Source organism: Anser anser (assembly GCF_964211835.1).
Source record: "Anser anser genome assembly, contig: HAP1_SCAFFOLD_192, whole genome shotgun sequence".
In the NCBI taxonomy this organism is placed as follows: domain Eukaryota; kingdom Metazoa; phylum Chordata; class Aves; order Anseriformes; family Anatidae; genus Anser; species Anser anser.
In genome coordinates, this window is record NW_028153965.1 from 144582 (window position 1) to 167108 (window position 22527).

At 48.3% G+C, this 22527-nt stretch overlaps 1 long non-coding RNA gene across 1 annotated transcript; it reads right to left on the reverse strand.

Annotated features, from left to right (window-relative positions):
- Positions 1 to 213: 213 nt before the first annotated feature.
- Positions 214 to 8541, reverse strand: LOC310891079. Its single transcript, XR_014577413.1, has 2 exons — positions 7679 to 8541; positions 214 to 2650 (listed from the first exon to the last, which is right to left on the reverse strand). It is a non-coding gene; the product is annotated as an uncharacterized lncRNA (long non-coding RNA).
- Positions 8542 to 22527: the final 13986 nt, after the last annotated feature.

Below are 22527 nucleotides of genomic sequence, written 5' to 3' on the forward strand. Positions count from 1 at the left end.
CACCCCAGACTCAGGCCCCAAAGGTGTACAACCAGCTCCCAACTGCCCCCCTCAAAGGGAGGCCCCAAAGCCTGCCAGAGGACCCTAGAGCGTACAAGCAGCTCCCAACCCCCCCGGCACAGGCCCCAACCCCCCCCCAGACACAGGCCCCAAAGGTGTACAAGCAACTCCCCATCCTCCCCAGAGGCACGCCCCAAAGGTGATTCAAAGATCATAAATCCAATTTCTTTAAGTGATTTATTCTTTATTGACGGCGCCGGATGCACGGGGGATCTTTCCGCCTATCGTGCATCCCGAAGTGAAAAGCCGTCCCAAATTTATACATCACAGTGATTAATATTTTATTAACGCCTATACATATTCATTATCTAACCCCGCCTACTCTCGCTTCTCATGCTAATCAGTTTTTTGTGTCCTGCGCCTGCGCAGATCCTCTCAGTGGTCTTGGGCAGGGGTCGTCGAGCTGTGGTCGGTGGTCTCAGAGAGGAAGGCCATAAGTCTTCCTCACAGTGTACTTTTCACCCTTGGTCAGGATTCTGCTGAATTAGCTTTCTTCCTAACCGCAAGGACTGTTTTTTCTTCGAATCTTCTGCTCATTATTTCTTATCTTGGATTCCAATGTCTTGTTCGAGATATATTGCCCGTATGTCCTATTTTGAGATACATTGTCCGTACATCTGCTTCCTGCCCTACACCTAATGTTCTGTTCTCCTTTAATAGTTTCATTCTTAACCCTTTCTTATCTGGAATCGCCTCAGCTTCCCTAATCAATCCCCCCTTTTCTTTTCCCCATGCAAATTCTTTTGCATTGCATGCCCTTATCATTAGCAGTATCGCAGTGACATACATACAAATATTCCTACTACCAATAACATAACCAGATCAGTAAAAACTTGTTCTAACTATTGAAAGTTGGGTAACCATGAGGTTAACTTATTCCATATTTCCTCAAAGCCCCATGAAATGTTATCCTTACTAATCTTATACAGAACCTTTGTTTGTTTCTATATTTCCTCTATGTCGGTAGAGACCTTTCCGAATACAAAAATTCTTCTTCCCAGCCTCTACGATATGTATCTCTCAATACCTTGCCATGTACTTTCGTCAGGGAAGCTATTATTGCCATTCGTTGTAACAATTTCCAATTCCAAACAAGTATTACAAAAGACAATATTAAACTTATACCAACTAACATCAATAGAACAATAATTGGGTGACACAATGTGTTCAAAATCCCAGTTGCAGTTGGCGACCATCCAAAGAGTTTGTCCCACCAGCTATGATCTGTGTCTTGTTTTACTCTTTGCAAAACTCTGTTTATTTCTTTTGTATCATGGTGGACAGTGATTAAAGTCTTCTCTCCATCTTCCTGAATGCCTTTTAAAATTTTGATCAGGTCTTGGTGTTTAAGTAATTGCTTCACTAGCGTGAGGTTCATCCCAATAGGTGTGGGTAATAACTTGTGATACATTGTGTGGTTGGACTTGATCAACTGGTGGGATACCACTGGTGCTGAATATAAAAAATCACACCCGATGATTCTAACAAAGTTACAAATACAAAAGTTAGAGTGATTTTTGCTAGGTAGAGTTATGTTTTCCTCATCTACTTCTACAAAAGCACAAGCAGTTCTTAAACACACACAGCCTTGACCAATATATACAAGCACAGTCTTTTGACTAGTATTTGGATGAATTTCAAAGTGGCAAACACCTTGCTCAGTGTCAAGACAGACATCCTGAGCATCAATTGTGTTGCTCTCACAAATAAATCCTTGTTGTTCCCGGGTAACACATGATTCTAGATTCACAGACTGCCATTTCCCATTCTTCATCCGGGCCCAGGTTCTATGCTCCGAAGGATAGAGCACTGTTTCCTCATGATTTAACCCTAGTGCAACAATGGGGTGGATAACATAAACTGTAGCATTACGTATAGTAAGCACAAAGGCAGTAGCCATGTTAATAATGGGATCATAGGTAAAATTTACCAGAGTCCACCAAGATTGGAACTTCTTTTCGAAATCATTGGCATTGTCCCAAACAATCTTTCGGACTTCAGCCGGAAAAATGCCTTCACTTCCTTCCCTAATGATCAAGGCAGCCGTTGCCTGCATCCATAACTGTACCTGTATACAACTAAGAGCTAAAGATACATTATCTTGTGCCATACTAAGTGCATCTATTATTAGTCTGTGGTCCTGGTCTTCAGCCTTTTCCCATATTGGTAACACCTTTGAAACTTGCCATTGGCTAGTTCCCAATGCCAGTAAGGATGATTGCTCTTATCCTCTGTGGTTACGGCTTCAGACCAAGGCCACCCACCATTCTCTATCATCATAGAAGCACCTTCCAATTCTTGAATCACAATTACAACTATAAGCCACAGAAATAAAACAATTCTGTTAACTAAATTTCTGCTAACTACATTACTAAATACTCCTGACCATAGTGTCTTCATTTCGCTTGACTGAACTTTAGTTTCAGTTCACCGTCACCCAGCGTTACTTTCCAGGGGGCTTTTGGAGCTTTCTTCACTCTCGAATAATGGATCCAGGCCGTCTGCTCCTTAATCTTGATGGCGGTATGTGTTGTCAGCAGCACCTGGTATGGTCCCGTCCACTTTTCTTCCAAAGGGCGACCTGCAAATGCTTTTACATACACATAATCCCCAGGTTTAAAGGGGTGGATTGGTTGGTCCAGCCCTCTAGCCCTGGTTCCTGAGACAACTTTAGATATTTGATCCAACTGTTTTTGGAGTCCTATTAAATAATTATACAAGTATCCCGACCCCAGTTGCGTCAGGTCCTCCCCGCTGAACAAAAACTGATAGGGTCTTCCGTATAATATTTCAAAAGGGCTTAGATTTTCCTTTGTCCGTGGTTTTACTCTAATTCTAAGTAAAGCCAAAGGGAGAGACTGAGGCCATGATAAATTAGTCTCTTGCCCTATTTTGGCTATTTGTTGTTTGATTAGATGATTCATCTTTTCCACTTGTCCGCTTGCCTGTGGTCTGTAAGGGGTATGGAGTTGCCAGTCTACCCCTAAGACCTTACTTACTTCTTGAACTATTTGCGCACAAAAATGAGAGCCTCTATCCGAGGACATTGCTGCCGGAATTCCGAAACGCGGTATTATCTCATTCAGTAAAACCTTAACCACTTCTCTTGCCTTGTTGGTTCGACAGGGAAAAGCCTCCGGCCACCCGGAAAAAGTATCTGTCAAAACCAACAAGTATCGATACCCCCCTTTTCTTGGCAGTTCTGAAAAATCTATCTGCCATTGTTGTCCTGGATAGTTTCCTTTACTGATTATTCCGAACTTTACCCTATTTTCTGTATTAGGGTTATGATGCAAACAAATACTGCATTGCTGGGTTACTTGTTTTACCGTAGTATACAGATTTCTTCCCACCAAGACTCGACTCAGATTTTTATATAAGGTGTCTGCTCCCCAATGAGTCTTATTATGTTCTGCCATGACCATAGGCCATATTAAATTAGAGGGTAGTACAACCCTATTATCTTTCAGGTATACCCATCCATCACTCCTTGCTTTTCCTCCCAGGTCCCCAATTAACTTTTGATCTTCCTGTGTGTACCTAGGTTCCTGTCCTTCACCTAAAGTTTGTATTTTACCGTCTGGTATTAAAGTGAGCGCTTCTGCCTCAGCCAATCCGGCCACCCTTTTTGCTTCTTGGTCAGCCAATCGGTTCCCTACCTCGAAGTCAGCGGTTCCTTTTTGGTGTCCCCGGCAATGTATAACAGCCACCTTCTCTGGGTGCTTTACCGCTTCCAACAACTTCAAAATCTCCTCAGCATATTTTATTTGTTTTCCTTGGGCCGTTAATAATCCTCGTTCCTTCCAGATAGCCCCATGTGCATGCACCACACCAAATGCATACTTAGAGTCTGTCCAGATATTTACTTTCTTTCCTGCTGCTAGTTCCAATGCCCGCGTAAGGGCAATTATTTCTGCTTTCTGAGCAGACGTCCCAGGGGGTAATGGTTTCGACTCAATTACCTGTTGAGTGGTCGTCACCGTATACCCTGCTTTGCGTTGTCCTTGTTTCACAAAGCTGCTTCCATCAGTATACCATGATTCGTCCGTGTCTTCCAAGGGCTCCTCCTTGAGATCTGGTCGGCTAGAATACACAGTTTCCATAGTTTCGATACAATCGTGGACCACTGGCTCGTCAGGAGCGTTACTAAGGAAAGAAGCTGGGTTCACAATGTTAGTAACCACAATTTCTACGTCATCTTGCTCCACCAGTATTGCTTGGTATTTTAAAAATCTTTGAGGGGATAACCAGTGTGCCCCTTTCTGCTCCAAGACTGCCGAGACAGTGTGTGATACCAGCACGGTTATCTTCTGTCCCATAGTGAACTTCTGAGCCTCCTGTATATTCATGATGACAGCGGCCACCGCTCGAAGGCAACCCGGCCAACCTTTACTTACTTCATCCAGTTGTTTAGAGAAGTAGGCCACAGCTCTCCTGTAGGGGCCCAGCTTCTGTGCCAGCACCCCCAGAGCCATCCCTTGTCTCTCATGGGAGTACAACCAAAAGGGTTTAGACAAGTCCGGTAGACCCAAAGCTGGTGCTCGCATTAACTCCAATTTAAGCTTCTTAAAGGCAGCCCGTGCTTCCCCCGTCCAGACCAATTTCAATTGGTTATTCTTGATGAGGTCATATAGGGGTTTTACAATTAGTCCATAATTATTAATCCATAGACGGCACCAACCTGTCATCCCTAGAAAAGTTCGTAATTCCTTAATGGTCTGTGGTTCTGGGGTACGGCAGATAGTTTCTTTCCGTTCTGTTCCTAACTCCCTTTGTCCCCCTGAAATCTCAAACCCCAAGTAAGTTACACGTGACTGAATCAGCTGAGCCTTCTGTTGAGAGACTCGATACCCATTCAAACCCAGAAAATTAAGGAGACTTATCGTCCATTGCATGCAGCTGCGCCTATTCTCAGTGGCTATCAAAAGGTCATCAACGTATTGCAGCAGAACTCCTTCGGTGTTTGGGGCCTCCCAAACCTCAAGCTCTTTTGCTAGTTGATTCCCAAAAATCGTGGGGCTGTTTTTGAATCCCTGCGGCAATACGGTCCAGGTCAATTGAGCCTTTCGTCCTGAGTCTGGATTTTCCCATTCAAAAGCAAAAAGCTTCTGACTTTCTGGGGCTAAAGTCAGGCAGAAGAAGGCATCTTTTAAATCCAGTACGGTAAACCAAACTAAATTATCTTTTAATTTAGTCAGTAATGTGTACGGGTTGGCTACCACAGGGTGTATATCTTCAGTGATCTTATTTATAGCTCTTAAATCCTGCACTAATCTATAGTTCTTCCCATCTGGCTTCTTAATTGGTAGTATAGGAGTATTATATTCAGATTCACACTCAACCAGCAGTCCATGTTTTAAAAACTTATCCACTATCCCCTTAATTCCTTTCCTGTCTTCTAATCTTAGGGGATATTGCTTAATCTTAACTGGCCTTTCCCCTGGCTTTAATCTCACCACTATCGGGGCTGCATTTTTGGCTCGCCCAGGGATGTCAGTAGCCCAGACTCCTGGGTAAACTTGGTCTAAAATCTCCGAAGGTACTTTACCGATGGGGTCTGCTTGTATCAGCGTTAAGCTTAGCGCGGTTATCAGCTTTTCTTCTCTCACCTTTAACCCCACCTTCCCTTTTTCAAAGACAATTTCCGCTTCTAATTGTTCTAGTAAATCTCGCCCCAGCAAAGACTTCGGGGATCCTGGTAAATATAAAAACCTATGTATTCCCATCTGTTTCCCTAACTTATATTTTAAAGGCCTTAGGAAAAAGGCTTTCTCGTGCTGGCCTGTAGCTCCTATCACCGTCACAAAATCCTCATCCTCTGGTATCAATTTCTGGTTTAACACAGAATAAGTCGCTCCTGTGTCAATTAAAAACTCCACTTCCTGTCCTGATTTCCCTAGCTTAATTTTAACCAGCGGATCTGCTAGGGTAGAATCCCCCGGTCCACTTCATTGGTCGGGAGATACACTAGCTACCATCAACCTGTTCTTCTCCCGTTGTTTCGGACATTCCCTTCTCCAATGACCCACTTCCCTACAATATGCACACTGATTCGGTCTCAGGGGAGGCTTTACTGACCTTCCCCTTATCCCATTCCCTCTTCCTTTTCCCCGAAAAGGTTCTTCTTGCCTCTGTAAGGCCGCAACAGTTGCAGCAGCAATAGCCCTACCCAGCCTTTGTTTCTCATTCCCTTCTCGATTCCTAAATACCCTCCATGCCTCTTCCACCAGCCTTTCTAAATCTCTCACATCCGGCTCTTTCATTTTCTGAAGCTTCCGCCTTATATCGTCCGCAGACTGACCCAAGAACAATGATACTAGCTGGACTTTACCTTCCTCAGAAGAGGGGTCTATCGTTGTAAATTTTTGCATTGCTGTCCTTAGTCGATCGAGAAATTCTGACGGGGTCTCAGTTTGCCCCTGTTTTATGGTATATAACCTAGACCAGTTTACAGACTTTGGTATCGCACTTTCCAAGGCGATCCTAATCCATTCCTGATATTTTTTTAATAACCTATAATCACCCTCATCATTATAGTCCCAGTTTGGGTCCACTCTGAGCACATATACCTCCACAGTTCCAGGTAAAACTCCTGACGTTACCTGGGTCTGTACTTGAGTTTGTGCATTCTTAATTACCAGTTGCTTTTCCGTTTCCAATAATGCTGCCAGCATTATCTCTATATCTTTCCAATCGGGATATAAATTCTTTACAATCAGCTCAAACCTCCGGGCCACTGATTCTGGATCATCCCGGTATCCTTTCACAGCTTCCTTCCATGAATCTAACTCAGCAGTTGTGAAAGGTACTTTTATCCGAGCTGGTCCGTTAGCCCCCATAGCCTGTCGTAACGGGGCTTGAATAATGGGCCCGACCTTACTTCGGGTTCGAGCCGTGATCGGGGTAAAGTCTCCATTCCCCCAACTCTCATTTTTCTTATCTATTCTGCCGTTTCCTGAGCTCGCCCCCACGTCTCGTTCTGTTATCTGGGGCGGGAGGACATAATCCTCCATTCTCTCCTCTGACTCATTCAATTTCAAACATCTCTGCCCGATACTGCACGCCGAACAACATCTTTTCATTTTTCCTGCCCCTTCCTTCTTCATATCCTTTTCTATTGCCAGGATCAAAGGATCCTGTGGGGCTAAGTTAATTCCACACTCCTTCTGCCATTCTGGGTGGTTTCTCAAAGTGACAAACATATCTGCGTATGACACCTCATCCCACTTTCCTTCTCTCCTTAGAAACAACATTAACTGTAGTAAAGTATTATAATTTAAGGTTCCATTCAGTGGCCATTTCCCTCACAATCCAACTTATAAAGTGGCCACCATTGATTACAATATTTTATCAACGTTTTCTTATTTTCAGTTCCACCGGGGGATCCCCCTATATCTTTCCAATGACTCAAGATACATCCCAACGGGCTTTTCTTTGGAATCCCACTACTCTGCTGCCCCCCCATGTTACAGTTCAGAATGTTTCTTGTTACACAATACAAGCCGGCAGCTTTCCACAATAACACCAAGATCCTAGTAACGTTATAAAGAGTACAATCAAAATCCCAAAGACAATAGCCAAGGTCAAGTTCCACATGTAAACACAACGTAATACTAACCTCGCATGCAAAGGTTATTTGTTTCCCAACAGCAACTGAGTGCTTTCCAAAAAACCAAATGCCGTCCTGCAGAAAACTTTTACTTTCCGACTTACAGATGACCCCAATTGACCGGTCAACCAAATAAACCAAAATAAAGAATATAATCACTTACAGTGATGGGGTCCGTGTCTGCCTCCGCAGTGATCCGTTGAGTCGAGGAGTCCCTCCGGGAAATCCCGGGGGTACCCTAGGGAGTCCTGTTCCCAGCGGGTCCTGCGGTCCGACAGAGAAGAAGTCCCATCTGGGGTGCCAGATTGATTCAAAGATCATAAATCCAATTTCTTTAAGTGATTTATTCTTTATTGACGGCGCCGGATGCACGGGGGATCTTTCCGCCTATCGTGCATCCCGAAGTGAAAAGCCGTCCCAAATTTATACATCACAGTGATTAATATTTTATTAACGCCTATACATATTCATTATCTAACCCCGCCTACTCTCGCTTCTCATGCTAATCAGTTTTTTGTGTCCTGCGCCTGCGCAGATCCTCTCAGTGGTCTTGGGCAGGGGTCGTCGAGCTGTGGTCGGTGGTCTCAGAGAGGAAGGCCATAAGTCTTCCTCACAGTGTACTTTTCACCCTTGGTCAGGATTCTGCTGAATTAGCTTTCTTCCTAACCGCAAGGACTGTTTTTTCTTCGAATCTTCTGCTCATTATTTCTTATCTTGGATTCCAATGTCTTGTTCGAGATATATTGCCCGTATGTCCTATTTTGAGATACATTGTCCGTACATCTGCTTCCTGCCCTACACCTAATGTTCTGTTCTCCTTTAATAGTTTCATTCTTAACCCTTTCTTATCTGGAATCGCCTCAGCTTCCCTAATCAAAGGTGTACAAACAGCCCCAACCCCCCAAGACCCAGACCCCTACAGCGTAGAAGCAGCTCCCAACCCCATGCCCCCAAGGCACATGCCCCAACCCCTCCCCCAAGGCAGGCCCTAACAGTGTACAAGCAGCTCCCACCCCCCCCCCAGACGCAGGCCCCAAAGGTGTACAAGCAGGCCCCTACAGTATACAAGCAGCTCACAACCACCCCCCCAAAGGCAGGCCCCAAGCCCCTCCAGATGCAAGCCCGAAAGGTTAAAACCAGCTCCAACCCCCTAACCCCCCCCGCCCCGCGCAGACGCAGGCCCCAAAGGTGTACAAGCAGTTCCCAACCCCTCCAAGGCAGGCCCCAAAAGTGTACAGGCAGGCCCCTACAGTGTAGAAACGCTCCAACCCCCCCCGCTTCCACCTCGAGGGAGGCCCTCCCCCCCCAGTATACACGAAGCTCCCAACCCCCTCTCAGAGGAATGCCTAAAAAAGTATACAAGCAGCTCCTAACACCCCCCCCCCCCCCAAAAGAGGCAGTCCCCAAAGGTGTACAAGCAGGCCCTCAAATCCCTTAGGTGTACAAGCAGGCCCTTCAAATCCCTTAGCCCCTGCGCCAGCTTTATTGGCGAGCAGCGAGGCTGGGGGGGGAGGGGGGCAAGACAGCCTTAAATAAAATACAAATATAAAAAGTGTTATAAATGGCTGTTATAAATCCAAATAGGATTACAATCAAAGTTTACAATTTATTAAACGAATAGAGGCAAGCAAGCAGCGCTGGGTGCGCCGGGAGTCTCTGCTCCCCCAGGACGCACGCCTGTTACGTAAGGCGGCTGGTTTTGATGCTCCCAGGCTAATACATATTCATTACTACTTCGAGAAGAGGCAGGGTTATTAGAATTGGTTTCCGGAATCCGAAACCCCTCCCAGGGGCGCCTGCGTACCAGTCTCTGGTGGTCTCTCGGGGCTTGCTCGGGCTCAATGCTGGTTGTCTTCCTCTCAGGCTTTTGTCCTTCAATTGTCCTTCAGCTCCCCCTTCCTCCTCGTTTGGGAGCCTCTGCGCCGGATTTCAGAAACTCTAGCAACATCCCCTGCAGTAGTCAGCACTTTTCCCTAAAAACCCCTTTGTTCTCTTATCACCTAGACCCGGGCCTCGATGTTAACCCTTCAAATCCCTTAGTGACACGAATTGCTGGACCATTCCTTACAAAAGGAAGGATAAAATATGTAGAGGAGCAATGGCACCCGCGAAAGCCCGGCGCCGCGGGCAGAGGCAGCGAAGGTTGACGGCAGAACAGTGCTCGGTTTGAACACGGAGAGGGAAAGCGAGGGGAAGGTGGCCGAAGCCGGCCGCAGTCTCTGAGCTCTCCTCCTCCTGATTGTTTTCTCTCAAAGCCATTTCTGTCTGTGTGCAGGCACCCGGAGCCGGCAGAAGTCCCCGTGAAGTCCTTCGGCAGGACGGAGGGCTGCGTGGGCTCCAGTGAGAGAGGGAGTTAGGAGAATCTTATCAAGTAGAGATAGAGCGCTGACAGCGTTAAACTAGGATGCTACTTAGTGTCTTTGCTAACTATGGTGCATTGTGCCAATTAACTAAAGCAAGAAGCCTTGGGCCCCTTACCAAGGTCAGTCTCCTAATAAGAGAGTGAGCCTGTCTTAAGAAACTGGGAGAAACTGGTCCTGCAGGTGGACAAGAGCCAAGGAGCAACTGAGTCTGTGCAAAGACAAGAGGTCAACTAGCGGTGACGAGGAAGAGTCATCAATCTTCATGCCCACGACCTCCCGTGCTGCCCAGCGCTGAATAAACATACCTACTTTACAATCTCACTGATTGTGGAGTCCCTTTTCCGCAAGTCACTAGCAGCGGTTTCTTCCGCAGAGGTTTTCCCAGAGCCGCTTCAAAGCTTCCCTCGCGGAGCTGGGGCGTCGCAGGGGGTCGTCAAAGCACGCACACACACACACACACACACACACACACACACACACAGGCGTTGTTGTCCAAACAGAAAGTATTTACAACAAATTCGACAAGCGGTTTTCCTCTGCCAGCAGCAAATGCCTGAGGGCCCCTACAGCTTCACAAATCATAGCACAAAGAGCCTAAAGTTCCTCTAAAATTTAGGGAAATGATTCAAAATAGATCTGCTAGGGGAAAACGATCACTGGCGGCAGGGTACACAATACACGCGAGTCTCAGCTCTCCTCCGCAGGGTCAGTGCCCACGCCCAAGTGCGACGCTGATGGCACCCGAACATTTGCTGTAGCAGGCAGCAGAGCCAGCAGCTCAGGGGAGCAATTTTAAAAACCAGGAGGCACTTAAACCAACCCTTAGTTGACCCAGTTACTGCAGGAGAGTCCCGACTACTCGCCCTGGAGTCCTACTGTCACCAGCAAAAAGCACCAACCAAAGCTTGGGGGAACTTTGGTACAGCACAAGAGAAGGGAGTGGGGGTAGCGTAGCCGTATCGCAGAGCTGCTGCTTTTCACACCATTTTATCATCCCTGATAATTGAAAGTAAGGCCGGGTGGGCTGACCCCACCACCACCACTCCTGGCAGCATGTTTGGTCCACAACGCTAGAATAATTATTTTGCTCCCTCCCGCCCCTACAGCTTCATCATCTGAAAAGATTACAGTCAAAACAATGGCATACACAAATAAAAGTCAAGAGTTGACATAGTAACTCCGGGATTTGGGTATCAACTGTCCGAGAAATCAGAACACCCAGGCTTCACAATGTGCCCAACATCGAGCTGTGCCAAGGGGGGGCGGAAGGAAGAAGCTTTCCGTTTAAGCCTTCAGAGCATCGCTCCATCACTACGTCAATTCACAGCCACCACAGCGTGCCGATGGACATCTTTCTGTGCCAAAAGAAACAAGTGTTTTGTCCTCTTGATATCAAAGGTAGCCACCTATACTTACGGAACCATGCACAAGACCTTAACTCTGACCAGCAGGAAAACTTAGGACAACTGAGTGCAGATCCTGCCAATTTCTACCAGTTCCAACTGTGCTTTAAGTCTCATTGCAAAGCCTCAGTTAGAAAAAGGATCACCTCGGGGTATCCAACAAGAAGAAGAGTTGTTTTCTTTTTTTTTTTTTTTTTTTTTAATATACCATAGGACTATGCAGTTCAATCATCAATCATCTTGGAAAGCTCAAGGAGGAGGTCATCCTCATCCTTCCCTGGGTCCAAGTCGAGCTCGGCTTCCAGTATGCCGTCTGAGAGTTCCCAAAGTAGCATCTCTAAATCCTCGTCTACAGATACGGGCGCGTTGCCTGTGGAACTCAGCCGGCGTGTCCTTGCTTCTTCTAGCTGGGAAGAAGCTGAAGTCGAGCTTGAGAACTCCATTGGCTCCACGGATTCTGCCTGGCTTCCAAGATGTGCTTCAGGTCTTGGCAGAGCAAGGAAGAGAACAATCAGTATATGCCATTTCTTAACGGGAAATCCCTTTTCTGCAAACCGGCTCTTAAAACCGTAGCCAACCCCTCCTGCACTTCAATCTTACCCAGGGATTGTTATTCAATTAACCCAGGGCTACATTTAGAGCCCAATATATTAGCAGGTACATTTTTCAGTTTGGGGGTTTCTCTGTGAAGCCAGAGCACCCGGAGCCTAGCAAAGATGGGAAACCAACATGGCCTCCCGGAAGCCCAGTGTCCGAGAACTACATCTCCCGGCATGCTCTGGGAAAACAATATGGACTCCCGGAAACCCGGTGGCCAAGAACTACATTTCCCAGCACTCCCCAGAAAATTGAGCCTCGCACCTTGCCGTAGGACGCCATTTTTTGCTCTGTTACATTACCGGTTTCGTGTTTATGGAGGGTTTTCCCGCCGTTTTGGGGGGTTTCCCCTCAATTTCGGGTTTTCAGCTCTCCATTTCAGAGTTCTTCCCCGCAATTTTGGGGTTCCTTCCCCTAATTTGGTGCTTCGCCCCCCCCCCCACTTTTGGGGTTCCCCCTCCATTTTGGGGATTCCCCCCAATTCCAAGCCCCCCACAATTTTGGAGGCCCCCACCATCCTTTCTTGGCCTGCCACCCTAATATTAAGGTTCTTTCCCCCAATGTTGGGGTTCTCACCACATGTTTGAGGTTCCTTCCCTTAATTTGGGGCTTAGCTCCCCGGGATCTGGGGCTTTAAACCCAATTTTGGGGGTCCCCCCCAAGTTTGGGGATTCCTCCCCAGGTCTGGGGGGGGGTCCACATTCAATTCTGGAATTTCACACTTCCATTTAAGTCTTCTTCCCCCCAATTTGGGGGTTCACCCACCCAATTTTGGGGGTTCCTCCCCTAATTTGGGGGGACCCGACCAATTTTGGGGGTCCCCCCCAATTGTAGAGTCCCCCACCCTCCTTTTTTGGGTTCCCCCCTAATATTAAAGAGTTCTTCCGCCCAATTTTGGGGGACCCCACAATTTGGCCGTTCCTTCCCCTAACTTTGGGCTTCAACCCTTCGATTTTGGGGGGGCTCCCCCCCTCTTATTTTGGCCTTCCGCCCTAATATTAGGCCTAACCCCTAAGAACCTTGACCCCTAAGCCTATGGCAACCACGGATCTAACCCTAACCCCTACCCCAACAAACCCTAGAAACCCTAACCCTAAAAACCCTTGCAGCCCTAACCCGATAAAATTTACCACACTAAACCCCTGAAGACTGTTCTGGGGGGTCCACATTCAATTCTGGAATTTCACACTTCCATTTAAGTGTTCTTCCCCCCCAATATGGGGGTTCGCCCACCCAATTTTGGGGGTTCCTCCCCTAATTGGGGGGGACACAACCAATTTTGGGGGGGACACAACCAATTTTGGGGGGGACACAACCAATTTTAGAGTCCCCCACCCTCCTTTTTTGGGTTTCCCCCAATATTAAGAGCTCTTCCGCTCAATTTTGGGGGACCCCACAATTTTGACGTTTCTTCCCCTAACTTTGGGCTTCAACCCTTCAATTTTGGGTGGGCTCCTCCCCTCTTATTTTGGCCTTCCGCCCTAATATTAGGCCTAACCCCTAAGAACCTTGACCCCTAACCCTATGGCAACCACGGATCTAACCCTAACCCCTACCCCAAAAAACCCTAGAAACCCTAACCCTAAAAACCCTTACAGCCCTAACCCGATAAAATTTACCACACTAAACCCCTGAAGACTGTTCTGGGGGGTCCACATCCAATTCTGGAATTTCACACTTCCATTTAAGTCTTCTTCCCCCCAATTTGGGGGTTCGCCCACCCAATTTTGGGGGTTCCTCCCCTAATTTGGGGGGGACACAACCGATTTTAGAGTCCCCCACCCTCCTTTTTTGGGTTCCCCCCTAATATTAAAAGTTTTTCCGCCCAATTTTGGGGGACCCCACAATTTTGACGTTCCTTCCCCTAACTTGGGGCTTCAACCCTTCAATTTTGGGGGGGGCTCCCACCCTCTTATTTTGGCCTTCCGCCCTAATATTAGGCCTAACCCCTAAGAACCTTGACCCCTAACGCTATGGCAACCACAGATCTAACCCTAACCCCTACCCCAACAAACCCTAGAAACCCTAACCCTAAAAACCCTTACAGCCCTAACCCGATAAAATTTACCACACTAAACCCCTGAAGACTGTTCTGGGGGGTCCACATTCAATTCTGGAATTTCACACTTCCATTTAAGTGTTCTGCCCCCCCAATATGGGGGTTCGCCCACCCAATTTTGGGGGTTCCTCCCCTAATTGGGGGGGACACAACCAATTTTGGGGGGGACACAACCAATTTGGGGGGGTCCCCCCAATTTTAGAGTCCCCCACCCTCCTTTTTTGGGTTTCCCCCAATATTAAGAGCTCTTCCGCCCAATTTTGGGGGACCCCACAATTTTGACGTTTCTTCCCCTAAATTGGGGCTTCGACCCTTCAATTTTGGGGGGGGCTCCCCCCTTAGTTTGGCCTTCCACCCTAATATTGGGCCTTACCCCTAAGAACCCTGACCCCTAACACTACGGCTCCCACGGATCTAACCCTAACCCCTACCCCAAAAAACCCTAGAAACCCTAACCCTAAAAACCCTTACAGTCCTAACCCGATAAAATTTACCACACTAGACCTACGCCTAAAAGCCCTAACCCTAAAAATTAAGACCCTCTAAACCCTAACCCAAAACGTAAAGATTCTCAAAGCCCTAACGCTGGAGACCCTAACCTTAAAAAAAAAAAAATAAGACCTTAAAACCCTAACCCTAAATACCTGACCATAACTAAAACCCTAAGACCCTAACCCTAAAAACCCTATCAACACTAAAACCACAAAATACTTTAAAACCTTAACACACTAACCCCCAAACCCTAACCCTTATAACTCCAACCCTAACAACCTTAAAATCCTAACCCTAAACCCTGGAAACCCTAACCCTGAAACCCAACCCTAGTGCCTTAGCCCTGAAACCTTAAAACCCTAACACCTTATTAGAAACACTCTGTAACCAATACCATAGGCTCAGGCAAGTATCTCAGTGAGGTAGCATTTTTATTCACGATTGCAATGGCAGGCGTCCCACAAGCCACCTACTAGTTCCATAACACAGTTTATATAATTTTTTTTTTCCTCTCGGTGACCAGGACCCTCCCCAGTTTCCCCATTGACTGAGTAATCCATGTTCACGATCTATCCAGTGCTTCACAGAAAATACACAGCTGCTGGCCTGTTACTAGTCAATTTTATTTTTTTCTTGACTGTTTTCCTCTTTGAGGTGGTAATGTTTCTTACACCGTGATTTCCACCCAATTGCTCTAAGGATTCTGGTTGTCTGCATTTTACAAGGTTGTCTGTTAAGCTTTCTTATCACTGCAAGCATATATCAATACCACCTTCCTTCCCTCTAAACGATGTAACTCTGTGCAAAAACATTTTTATTCCCACAACCTTGATCCCCTTACCCTAAAATCCTTATTCTCTTTAACCGTAACAACTCTAACCACAACCCTAACCCTTCATATCAACCCCCCGACGCTAATGACACTGACTAATGATCCAAACCCCAAACCCCAGGCAACCAACAAAGAAACAGACACAAAGCTGAAAACTACAAAAAAGGCAAAACCCTGGATACAGACCCCAAATCACAAACACGCTACCAAAATGCTACAGAAAAGCCCCAGACGCAGGCCCCAAGCACTACAGCTAGGCCCCAGAAGCTCTAGACACATCCCAAAGCCAAAATGCAATCCCCAAACACTACAGAAAAGCCCCCAAACACCAGACACAGGCTGCAGAAGTCTACAAGCAGGCCCCAGCCACACCCGGATGCAGACCCCAACTGTCCACAAGCAGCTCCCAACCCACCCCCCCCCATGAACTGGACCCCCCCCCCCCCCACCCAGATGCATGCCCCAGGCCCCAGGCCTCAGCCCCAGCCCCCACACCCCAGACTCAGGCCCCAAAGGTGTACAACCAGCTCCCAACTGCCCCCCTCAAAGGGAGGCCCCAAAGCCTGCCAGAGGACCCTAGAGCGTACAAGCAGCTCCCAACCCCCCCGGCACAGGCCCCAACCCCCCCCCAGACACAGGCCCCAAAGGTGTACAAGCAACTCCCCATCCTCCCCAGAGGCACGCCCCAAAGGTGTACAAACAGCCCCAACCCCCCAAGACCCAGACCCCTACAGCGTAGAAGCAGCTCCCAACCCCATGCCCCCAAGGCACATGCCCCAACCCCTCCCCCAAGGCAGGCCCTAACAGTGTACAAGCAGCTCCCACCCCCCCCCCCCAGACGCAGGCCCCAAAGGTGTACAAGCAGGCCCCTACAGTATACAAGCAGCTCACAACCACCCCCCTAAAGGCAGGCCCCAAGCCCCTCCAGGTGCAAGCCCGAAAGGTTAAAACCAGCTCCAACCCCCTAACCCCCCCCCGCCCCGCGCAGACGCAGGCCCCAAAGGTGTACAAGCAGTTCCCAACCCCTCCAAGGCAGGCCCCAAAAGTGTACAGGCAGGCCCCTACAGTGTAGAAACGCTCCAACCCCCCCCGCTTCCACCTCGAGGGAGGCCCTCCCCCCCCAGTATACACGAAGCTCCCAACCCCCTCTCAGAGGAATGCCTAAAAAAGTATACAAGCAGCTCCTAACACCACCCCCCCCCCCCCCCCCCCCAAAAGAGGCAGTCCCCAAAGGTGTACAAGCAGGCCCTCAAATCCCTTAGGTGTACAAGCAGGCCCTTCAAATCCCTTAGCCCCTGCGCCAGCTTTATTGGCGAGCAGCGAGGCTGGGGGGGGAGGGGGGCAAGACAGCCTTAAATAAAATACAAATATAAAAAGTGTTATAAATGGCTGTTATAAATCCAAATAGGATTACAATCAAAGTTTACAATTTATTAAACGAATAGAGGCAAGCAAGCAGCGCTGGGTGCGCCGGGAGTCTCTGCTCCCCCAGGACGCACGCCTGTTACGTAAGGCGGCTGGTTTTGATGCTCCCAGGCTAATACATATTCATTACTACTTCGAGAAGAGGCAGGGTTATTAGAATTGGTTTCCGGAATCCGAAACCCCTCCCAGGGGCGCCTGCGTACCAGTCTCTGGTGGTCTCTCGGGGCTTGCTCGGGCTCAATGCTGGTTGTCTTCCTCTCAGGCTTTTGTCCTTCAATTGTCCTTCAGCTCCCCCTTCCTCCTCGTTTGGGAGCCTCTGCGCCGGATTTCAGAAACTCTAGCAACATCCCCTGCAGTAGTCAGCACTTTTCCCTAAAAACCCCTTTGTTCTCTTATCACCTAGACCCGGGCCTCGATGGTAACCCTTCAAATCCCTTAGTGACACGAATTGCTGGACCATTCCTTACAAAAGGAAGGATAAAATATGTAGAGGAGCAATGGCACACGCGAAAGCCCGGCGCCGCGGGCAGAGGCAGCGAAGGTTGACGGCAGAACAGTGCTCGGTTTGAACACGGAGAGGGAAAGCGAGGGGAAGGTGGCCGAAGCCGGCTGCAGTCTCTGAGCTCTCCTCCTCCTGATTGTTTTCTCTCAAAGCCATTTCTGTCTGTGTGCGGGCACCCGGAGCCGGCAGAAGTCCCCGTGAAGTCCTTCGGCAGGACGGAGGGCTGCGTGGGCTCCAGTGAGAGAGGGAGTTAGGAGAATCTTATCAAGTAGAGATAGAGCGCTGACAGCGTTAAACTAGGATGCTACTTAGCGTCTTTGCTAACTATGGTGCATTGTGCCAATTAACTAAAGCAAGAAGCCCTGGGCCCCTTACCAAGGTCAGTCTCCTAATAAGAGAGTGAGCCTGTCTTAAGAAACTGGGAGAAACTGGTCCTGCAGGTGGACAAGAGCCAAGGAGCAACTGAGTCTGTGCAAAGACAAGAGGTCAACTAGCGGTGACGAGGAAGAGTCATCAATCTTCATGCCCACGACCTCCCGTGCTGCCCAGCGCTGAATAAACATACCTACTTTACAATCTCACTGATTGTGGAGTCCCTTTTCCGCAAGTCACTAGCAGCGGTTTCTTCCGCAGAGGTTTTCCCAGAGCCGCTTCAAAGCTTCCCTCGCGGAGCTGGGGCGTCGCAGGGGGTCGTCAAAGCACGCACGCGCACACACACACACACGCACACACACACACACAGGCGTTGTTGTCCAAACAGAAAGTATTTACAACAAATTCGACAAGCGGTTTTCCTCTGCCAGCAGCAAATGCCTGAGGGCCCCTACAGCTTCACAAATCATAGCACAAAGAGCCTAAAGTTCCTCTAAAATTTAGGGAAATGATTCAAAATAGATCTGCTAGGGGAAAACGATCACTGGCGGCAGGGTACACAATACACGCGAGTCTCAGCTCTCCTCCGCAGGGTCAGTGCCCACGCCCAAGTGCGACGCTGATGGCACCCGAACATTTGCTGTAGCAGGCAGCAGAGCCAGCAGCTCAGGGGAGCAATTTTAAAAACCAGGAGGCACTTAAACCGACCCTTAATTGACCCAGTTACTGCAGGAGAGTCCCGACTACTCGCCCTGGAGTCCTACTGTCACCAGCAAAAAGCACCAACCAAAGCTTGGGGGAACTTTGGTACAGCACAAGAGAAGGGAGTGGGGGTAGCGTAGCCGTATCGCAGAGCTGCTGCTTTTCACACCATTTTATCATCCCTGATAATTGAAAGTAAGGCCGGGTGGGCTGACCCCACCACCACCACTCCTGGCAGCATGTTTGGTCCACAACGCTAGAATAATTATTTTGCTCCCTCCCGCCCCTACAGCTTCATCATCTGAAAAGATTACAGTCAAAACAATGGCATACACAAATAAAAGTCAAGAGTTGACATAGTAACTCCGGGATTTGGGTATCAACTGTCCGAGAAATCAGAACACCCAGGCTTCACAATGTGCCCAACATTGAGCTGTGCCAAGGGGGGGCGGAAGGAAGAAGCTTTCCGTTTAAGCCTTCAGAGCATCGCTCCGTCACTACGTCAATTCACAGCCACCACAGCGTGCCGATGGACATCTTTCTGTGCCAAAAGAAACAAGTGCTTTGTCCTCTTGATATCAAAGGTAGCCACCTATAGTTACGGAACCATGCACAAGACCTTAACTCTGACCAGCAGGAAAACTTAGGACAACTGAGTGCAGATCCTGCCAATTTCTACCAGTTCCAACTGTGCTTTAAGTCTCATTGCAAAGCCTCAGTTAGAAAAAGGATCACCTCAGGGTATCCAACAAGAAGAAGAGTTTTTTTTTTTTTTTTTTTAATATACCATAGGACTATGCAGTTCAATCATCAATCATCTTGGAAAGCTCAAGGAGGAGGTCATCCTCATCCTTCCCTGGGTCCAAGTCGAGCTCGGCTTCCAGTATGCCGTCTGAGAGTTCCCAAAGTAGCATCTCTAAATCCTCGTCTACAGATACGGGCGCGTTGCCTGTGGAACTCAGCCGGCGTGTCCTTGCTTCTTCTAGCTGGGAAGAAGCTGAAGTCGAGCTTGAGAACTCCATTGGCTCCACGGATTCTGCCTGGCTTCCAAGATGTGCTTCAGGTCTTGGCAGAGCAAGGAAGAGAACAATCAGTATATGCCATTTCTTAACGGGAAATCCCTTTTCTGCAAACCGGCTCTTAAAACCGTAGCCAACCCCTCCTGCACTTCAATCTTACCCAGGGATTGTTATTCAGTTAACCCAGGGCTACATTTAGAGCCCAATATATTAGCAGGTACATTTTTCAGTTTGGGGGTTTCTCTGTGAAGCCAGAGCACCCGGAGCCTAGCAAAGATGGGAAACCAACATGGCCTCCCGGAAGCCCAGTGTCCGAGAACTACATCTCCCGGCATGCTCTGGGAAAACAATATGGACTCCCGGAAACCCGGTGGCCAAGAACTACATTTCCCAGCACTCCCCAGAAAATTGAGCCTCGCAGCTCTGTTACATTACCGGTTTCGTGTTTATGGAGGGTTTTCCCGCCGTTTTGGGGGGTTTCCCCTCAATTTCGGGTTTTCAGCTCTCCATTTCAGAGTTCTTCCCCGCAATTTTGGGGTTCCTTCCCCTAATTTGGTGCTTCGCCCCCCCCCACTTTTGGGGTTCCCCCTCCATTTTGGGGATTCCCCCCAATTCCAAGCCCCCCACAATTTTGGAGGCCCCCACCATCCTTTCTTGGCCTGCCACCCTAATATTAAGGTTCTTTCCCCCAGTGTTGGGGTTCTCACCACATGTTTGAGGTTCCTTCCCTTAATTTGGGGCTTAGCTCCCCGGGATCTGGGGCTTTAACCCCAATTTTGGGGGTCCCCCCCAAGTTTGGGGATTCCTCCCCAGGTCTGGGGGGGGTCCACATTCAATTCTGGAATTTCACACTTCCTTTTAAGTCTTCTTCCCCCCAATTTGGGGGTTCACCCACCCAATTTTGGGGGTTCCTCCCCTAATTTGGGGGGACCCGACCAATTTTGGGGGTCCCCCCCAATTGTAGAGTCCCCCACCCTCCTTTTTTGGGTTTCCCCCAATATTAAGAGCTCTTCCGCTCAATTTTGGGGGACCCCACAATTTGGCCGTTCCTTCCCCTAACTTGGGGCTTCAACCCTTCGATTTTGGGGGGGGCTCCCCCCCTCTTATTTTGGCCTTCCGCCCTAATATTAGGCCTAACCCCTAAGAACCTTGACCCCTAACACTATGGCAACCACGGATCTAACCCTAACCCCTACCCCAACAAACCCTAGAAACCCTAACCCTAAAAACCCTTGCAGCCCTAACCCGATAAAATTTACCACACTAAACCCCTGAAGACTGTTCTGGGGGGTCCACATTCAATTCTGGAATTTCACACTTCCATTTAAGTCTTCTTCCTCCCCAATATGGGGGTCCGCCCACCCAATTTTGGGTGTTCCTCCCCTAATTGGGGGGGACACAACCAATTTTGGGGGGGACACAACCAATTTTGGGGGGGACACAACCAATTTTAGAGTCCCCCACCCTCCTTTTTTGGGTTTCCCCCAATATTAAGAGCTCTTCCGCTCAATTTTGGGGGACCCCACAATTTTGACGTTCCTTCCCCTAACTTGGGGCTTCAACCCTTCAATTTTGGGGGGGGCTCCCACCCTCTTATTTTGGCCTTCCGCCCTAATAGTAGGCCTAACCCCTAAGAACCTTGACCCCTAAGCCTATGGCAACCACGGATCTAACCCTAACCCCTACCCCAACAAACCCTAGAAACCCTAACCCTAAAAACCCTTACAGCCCTAACCCGATAAAAATTACCACACTAAACCCCTGAAGACTGTTCTGGGGGGTCCACATCCAATTCTGGAATTTCACACTTCCATTTAAGTCTTATTCCCCCCAATTTGGGGGTTCGCCCACCCAATTTTGGGTGTTCCTCCCCTAATTGGGGGGGACACAAACAATTTTGGGGGGGACACAACCAACTTTGGGGGGGACACAACCAATTTTAGAGTCCCCCACCCTCCTTTTTTGGGTTCCCCCCTAATATTAAAAGTTCTTCCGCCCAATTTTGGGGGACCCCACAATTTTGACGTTCCTTCCCCTAACTTGGGGCTTCAACCCTTCAATTTTGGGGGGGGCTCCCACCCTCTTATTTTGGCCTTCCGCCCTAATATTAGGCCTAACCCCTAAGAACCTTGACCCCTAACGCTATGGCAACCACGGATCTAACCCTAACCCCTACCCCAACAAACCCTAGAAACCCTAACCCTAAAAACCCTTACAGCCCTAACCCGATAAAATTTACCACACTAAACCCCTGAAGACTGTTCTGGGGGGTCCACATTCAATTCTGGAATTTCACACTTCCGTTTAAGTGTTCTGCCCCCCCAATATGGGGGTTCGCCCACCCAATTTTGGGGGTTCCTCCCCTAATTGGGGGGACAACCAATTTTGGGGGGGACACAACCAATTTGGGGGGGGACACAACCAATTTGGGGGGGACACAACCGATTTTAGAGTCCCCCACCCTCCTTTTTTGGGTTCCCCCCTAATATTAAAAGCTCTTCCGCCCAATTTTGGGGGACCCCACAATTTTGACGTTTCTTCCCCTAAATTGGGGCTTCGACCCTTCAATTTTGGGGGGGGCTCCCCCCTTAGTTTGGCCTTCCACCCTAATATTGGGCCTTACCCCTAAGAACCCTACCCCTAACACTACGGCTCCCACGGATCTAACCCTAACCCCTACCCCAAAAAACCCTAGAAACCCTAACCCTAAAAACCCTTACAGTCCTAACCCGATAAAATTAACCACACTAGACCTACGCCTAAAAGCCCTAACCCTAAAAATTAAGACCCTCTAAACCCTAACCCAAAACGTAAAGATTCTCAAAGCCCTAACGCTGGAGACCCTAACCTTAAAAAAAAAAAATAAGACCTTAAAACCCTAACCCTAAATACCTGACCATAACTAAAACCCTAAGACCCTACCCCTAAAAACCCTATCAACACTAAAACCACAAAATACTTTAAAACCTTAACACACTAACCCCCAAACCCTAACCCTTATAACTCCAACCCTAACAACCTTAAAATCCTAACCCTAAACCCTGGAAACCCTAACCCTGAAACCCAACCCTAGTGCCTTAGCCCTGAAACCT